Genomic DNA, 6,357 nt, shown 5'->3' on the forward strand with positions numbered 1-6,357 from the left:
GCCTGAGGAAGAAAGTCGATCAGAGGATGGCAAGAACCTGATTCTCCAGGAAGCTATTGAGAAAGAACCAACTCTGGAACTTCCCTACTTCCAGAGGTCTTGTTATGTGGGATCATAAATTCCTTATTGTTTAAGCCATCTTTGGTTGGGTAGTGTGCTACCCATAGCTCAAAGCATCCTCGTTGGTAGATTTCATTCTACTGTTTTCACTGCAGTCGCCAATAACCAAGGCGCTGTGTACAGGCACCACATCTAAGACATCATGAGTTTATTCTTTATTGTAACAATTTTCCCACAGATGGCAGTAAAGTGTTTTGTTCTAATAAAATCAGTGTGTTATGGTTTTCTGATAGAAGTAAACTACCTTGAGGAAGGGGCGCCTTTCTCTAATTCACACCAGGACCCCACCTACCCTGGATGTTAAATCTGTGGACACTGATCCTCCCGACTCTCTGCAGCAGCTGGCAGCACTGAATGTTCTCTGCTTCTTAATACACTTTCAGTTTTTGGCTTCCATGGCACCACAGTTGCCCAATATTCCTCTTTTCTGTCCGGCCCTGCCTTCTCTGATTGATCTATAGTGTTCCCCAGGGCCCTTGGTCTGGCCCTCTCTTCTTTTTTTAAAAATTTTATTTAATTAATTTATTTATTTATATTTTTGGCTGTGTTGGGTCTTCGTTTCTGTGCGAGGGCTTTCTCTAGTTGCAGCAAGCGAGGGCCACTCTTCATTGCGGTGCGTGGGCCTCTCAGTGTCGCGGCCTCTCTTGTTGCGGAGCACAGGCTCCAGACGCGCAGGCTCAGTAGTTGTGGCTCACGGGCCTAGTTGCTCCGCGGCACGTGGGATCTTCCCAGACCAGGGCTCGAACCCGTGTCCCCTGCATTAGCAGGCAGACTCTCAACCACTGCGCCACCAGGGAAGCCCCTGGCCCTCTCTTCTTACTCTGCACCTCCTCAGCAGCCTCACCCACTCCTGTGGCTTTGGTTGTTCTCTAGAGGCTACCGACCCTGGAATCCCTACCTCTAGCCCCATTTTTTCCCCCGTGCTGCAGCCATGCTATCCAACTGCTTACCCAGTGGGCATCTCCCCCAGGGTGACTTACAAGCCCTACAAACTCAACCCCCGCCTCCCATCCCCACTCAACATCTCTATCCTCCACCCCATGAGAACAGCTCCTGCCCTGTTGTTCCCTCCATAGACCCAGTCACTGGAGCTGAATGTGTGGGAGGCATCCTTGAGTCTTACCTCCTCCTTAGCCTGTATCCAAGACAGCAGCAGATCCCACAAATTCTGCCTCTCGAATCTCTCTGGATCGAGCTACTTTTCTTCCCAATACCACCCCTTCCAATTACGATCAGGCCCCCTAGCAGGCCAGTCATTGGAACGCAGGTGCCACTCCGTCAGCCTTCTCCCTCGCCACACCTCAGTTCACTGTCCACAGGCAGTCAGCCCTGGACCTAGCTGTGGTCCCCTCCTCCCAGATTCCATCCTCACAAGGGAGGTCAACCACGCTGGCCCAGTGTCCTCAGAGGACAATCCTGCCAACTTTCTTGCCTCACCTGTTGCTTTTCCCTCTGCTCTACTGAGTGCAATGCTGAGCAAGTCTGGCCTTGGCCCGTGGCTCAGGCCTCAGCGTGGCCCCTTCCTCTGGGAGGTTTCCTCTGACCTGTCCTGGTGCCCGTCCACCACTGAAACCCGGCACGCTTGACTGTCCCCGCCTCCCCTGACCCCTAATCTGTGCCTCCAAGGTGGAAATCACATCTCAGTCCTTATGAGATGTCTGCTTCCTTCACTAAAGGGACTTTACTAAGTGTTTCATTGCATCCTCTCTTTAAATAGGCAGGCCCTCAGAGCCATTGCAAATTGGATTTCTGTGTTCTGAAATTCAGTTAGTGTCCAACATTTGAGACCTATCCTTTTGCAAGGTGGAGAATCACTCTCATCTGTTAAAAAAATGGTTCAGTAAAACTTCATAAGCCTTTTATATGCTGAATACTCAGTTCCCTGGCTTTATTTTCTTTGCTGGTGTTTTGGAGAGAGAGATTCTGCTTGTGCGCTCGGACACACACGTACACACACACACGCATTCACACGCGCACCATTTTCTGTTCCTTTTCCAGGGCTCTGTGGACAGCCCAGGCTGGAGTGACAGGGAGCTGGATAGACAGGAAGAGCTGTAAGCACAGCCCTGGCCTGTAGCCCCCTCTCCGTTGCCTCCGCCCCCAGGGAACGCAAACTTGTCTCAATCCTCTCTCCACATGTTTCATAAATGCAGGATTAGGGGATTTCCAGGGGAGCCAGGTGGGCATCGCCTCCCTGGGACATGGGGACAGCCCAGGAAACATCTTTTTTATCGCGGATGAGAACAGGGTAAGGGCCAGGGTTCGCCTGCCAGGCTGGCCCTTAAATGGTGGCTGAGATTCCCACCAGTAGAGCAGGAACCTCCCTCTCCCTCCTTCCCCCTTTGCTGCCGTTCTGTCCTGTCCTCTGGAGACGACTAGCTGCAGCTTCTGTGCCCTGTGGCTTGTCCCAGTGTGGATTTCATGCTGTTTCTCTGCCTTTATTTTGGTCTCGGTTTTTCATGGTGTGTGTGTGTGTGTCTGTGTCTGTGTGTGTGTGAGAGCACACGCGTGTGTAAAAGAGAGACAATGGATGAGACAGATGTAGAGAGAGACGGATTCATGGTGAGGGACAGAGACAGAGACAGACACACAGGAAGACTGTGCAGCAGGGACCAGAAAGGGACCAGAACCTTTCATGCACGTACTGTGTGGAGCATGGCCTCAGCTCCTCTCATTCCTCCAGAGCCGGCTCCCTTCTGCCCTCCCCACTGGCTCCCAAGCTTATTCGGTTAGACACAGAATATAGGAGGAAGAGAGAGGCTACGCCCCTGAGTTGGCCACTCCAAATCCAGTTGGGGAAGCCTCACATCATATTTTCCTGGTAACCCATTAGTTCACTGTAAGCTCCATCGGTTACCCTGGGCTCCATTCCCCTTCACTCTGCAGGGCTGGCCGGGGTGTGTTTGGGGTGGGGTGGAGTGGGGCACTGTGGTTGGTTCAGCTCCCTGGCTGGTTCTACATGTTTCCATCATGAGCCTGGGGCTGGAGCCTGGCTGCCTCTTCCCCCTGCAGGCTCAGGAGACCCCTGGGGCCTCCAGGAGCCTTTCCTGAGATGATAGATACACAGTGCCTGACATATAGTGAGTGCTCAATTTCCTTTGAAAAGGAGCTCTGAGCTGCCGGGGTGTTGGGTCGAGGGAGAGTGCTAAAGAAGAAGACAAGGCAGGTGGGGGGGGCTCCCCTCTCTGGGGGACTCCTCCAGTGTAAGGGGGACAGTGGCCCCATTTCTTTGCCCGAGAAGGACGGGGCTTGTTGCTCTCTGGATGTGGGAAAGGAGGGAGAGAAGCCGTGCAGCTGTCCTGCCACACGGTCATTGCCCACCACACGACTGTCTAGGCCGCCACGTCTGGGCTTTCCTTTCCAGGAGAGCAGCTATTCTGCATGCCACCTTGGGGTGGGCTGGGTGACAGTCGCCCACCAATGACCAGAATGGGGATCCCTACAGAGGTGCACACTAGAGGACGCCCCTGCCCCATGCAGACGCCCTCATGCAGATGGTCAAGGCCAGTTGCGCTCAGACCCGCGCAGGAAGCACCATGCTCTCTGGGATGCAGTCACAAATGCAGGCATAGTCACAGGCGCACGCGTGTGCACTCAGGGCACACGTGTTGCTGTGTGTGTGTGTGCGTGCGTGTGTGCATGTGAGTTTCACATTTTTGGCCAGAATACACTCTGGAAACCTAAGCAGAAAAGAGCGTGTGAATGTGGCCATCATCAGGGATAAATTAATCCCAGACGTGTGAAGGGTTTTCTTTTTTCATTCTCAGCCTGACTGCAAATTCAATTATAACTCTCTGCCAGCTACTGAAATGAGGGGACAAGTACGGACGTGGCTGAGCCTGGAAAATGGGGCAGGGCAGGGGACCCTCTTGCTCTGTACCCTCATCCCCCTTCCTTGCTGTCCGGGATCCAGGAAAGAGTTGCAGCCATTCCTGGATACCACACACCGACAGAGCTTTGGGGCAGCAGTGAGGTGCCATCCAAGAACGTGGACCTGGCAGATGCAGAGCTGCCCTCTGAGACCTGAGTGAGGAAATGACCACATGTGGGATCAGAGCACAGGCTGGCAAAGGCTCCCTAATGAGGCGACTGGTCCCAGGGCATGGCAAACTGTGGTGGCGCACGTGTCCACCCACCCTGGGAGAGAAAGGTGAGACTCACCTTGATTGTGTCCAGGGGAGAGAGACTTGGCTGGGGGACCCCTTGGCAAGGCTTTCTATCTCCCACGGCTATTGGGGCCTGCAGCCATGAAACCCTGACTTTTCCCCTCACCCCTCACCCTCTCAGGCAAACTTCTGATGGTGATTTGGCTTACAGCACAGGTCTGCTTGTGGGGGGATGCAGGCTCTGCTGCCCCCTGAACACTTGTCTACTGGCTTTAATGCTTGTACATCCCTCTCTGAGCTCTGCTAATGAGGGTCTCCCCTTGGAGCTGGACCCACCTCCCTCAGACACATACAATCAGGGGTTCAGGGATCTCAGCCTGAGAGCGTCTTGTCTGAGTGCCCCTTGAGAAGCCTACTGGGGGAAAATGCGGCATCCTCTCCTTGGCCATACCCTTCACTTGGGCTGCGGAAGGTTTGAGCGTTCCTGTCTGCTCCAGGCTGAGAACGAAGTGCGTCCCCTCTCTGACCGAGGCTTGGTCCTCCGTGACAGCTGCCTTCTCGTCTCATTCTTTCAGAGGCAGGGAGGGGAATTGAGTTACTTAAAGGGGACTACCGGGATTGGGGGAACTGGGAGCTTTTGGTTCCACAAGAATTCCCAAAGAAGGTCAGGTGAGGCTAGTTTGAAAAGAGGATGGATGAGTTGGCAGAGATTCGATTTTGAAAGGGGGTGCTGTGAGTGGGCAGTTGGGGATTCTGAGGCTGGGAGGGAGGTGGGGGGAGTAGGAACGGTCCTGGTGACCCTGAAAAGAGAGACCTGAAGGGGAGCCAAAGGGGCCCACAGGAAGAGGCCTGGAGGGGCAGGCTTCTGGCTGGAGGTAGGGGTTCTGCCTGCCCTTTCCCCGGGCCTCTGGGGCCTTTTACATAAGCTAGGCCTGGCCAAGGAGAGCTGGATTTTCACAGTTAGGCTCAGGCTGCCAGAAGAATGAGAAAAATGGGCCTGAGGGAACACCTCCACCGCGAAGAATAGGAGTGAGGAAGGTAGGAGCCAGGGCTTGTGTGTGTGTGTGTGTGTGTGTGTGTGTGTGTGAGAGAGAGAGAGAGAGAGAGAGAGAGGGAGAGAGCACACGCGAGCGCTGGCTCTGTGAGCTCCTGGCCGGCCCTGGAAGAGCCCCCAGTGCCTGCCTTCCCCGAGGGCTTTAGAGCAGGGAGGCTCCCGCTGTACCCAGTCAGGCTGCCTCAGATGCCTGAGACTCACGTCCCACCAGGTCAGGGTCTCCAGTGGCACCCGCTGCTCTCCTTTCCTGTTCCCAGCAAGGCGGGGGAGCGGGGGGCTCCTAGGCAGACCCAGGTCTTCCCAGCCTCCGAGCTGCTCGGTCCAGGGCTGAGGATGAAGTTGGAGGCTGGTCAGAGAGGAACCCTCGGCTACTGAGTGCCCACCGCGTGTCAGGCGCTGTGCTAGGTGCGTTGTCACCTTTAGTCCTCCCCTGTGGAAGGTAGCTATTTGGAGCCCCATTTTAGAGACAAGGAAACGGAGACTCAGGGAGGCCACACAGCTGTTAAGGGAAGGTAAACCCAGCCATGGTGACTCAGGAGTCCTTGCTCTCTGTCCCCCTCCCCAGGCCCAGCCAACCCCCGTCTCACAGCTGGTGATGTCCTGACCAGACCCAGAGGCCCTGCCTGGTGTGGGGGGCATGGAAGGCAGGATGAGGTGAGGGCGACTGTGTGTGGAGGTGTAGCCCTGACACTGCAAAGTTTTCAGTTTTTCATTCACTCAGCAAGTGTTTTTTGAGCGCCTGTCACGCCCAGGCTCTGTTCTAAGCACAGAATTCTTGCCCTTGTGAAAGCTTTCAGTCGGGGAGCCAGACAAGGAAGTGTTTCAGGTAGTAATAAGTGAATGCCAGGAGGAAAAATAAAGCAAGGGGATGAGATAGAAAGGACAGTGGGTGGGGAGTGACCTTTCTCCAAAAGGTTGAGGTGAAGCCCTCTGAAACTGTGACACTGGCTGACGTGAGAGAGCGAGCAGGCAAAGCCTGGGTGAGGGCGTTCCGGGCAGAGGGCAGAGCAAGTGCAAAGGCTCTGAGGCAGGACAGAGCTTGGCTTGCTGCCCTGCTCGCACTGGCCACCGCTTGGG

Source organism: Eubalaena glacialis, chromosome 14 (assembly GCF_028564815.1).
Source record: "Eubalaena glacialis isolate mEubGla1 chromosome 14, mEubGla1.1.hap2.+ XY, whole genome shotgun sequence".
Taxonomy (NCBI): Eukaryota; Metazoa; Chordata; class Mammalia; order Artiodactyla; family Balaenidae; genus Eubalaena; species Eubalaena glacialis.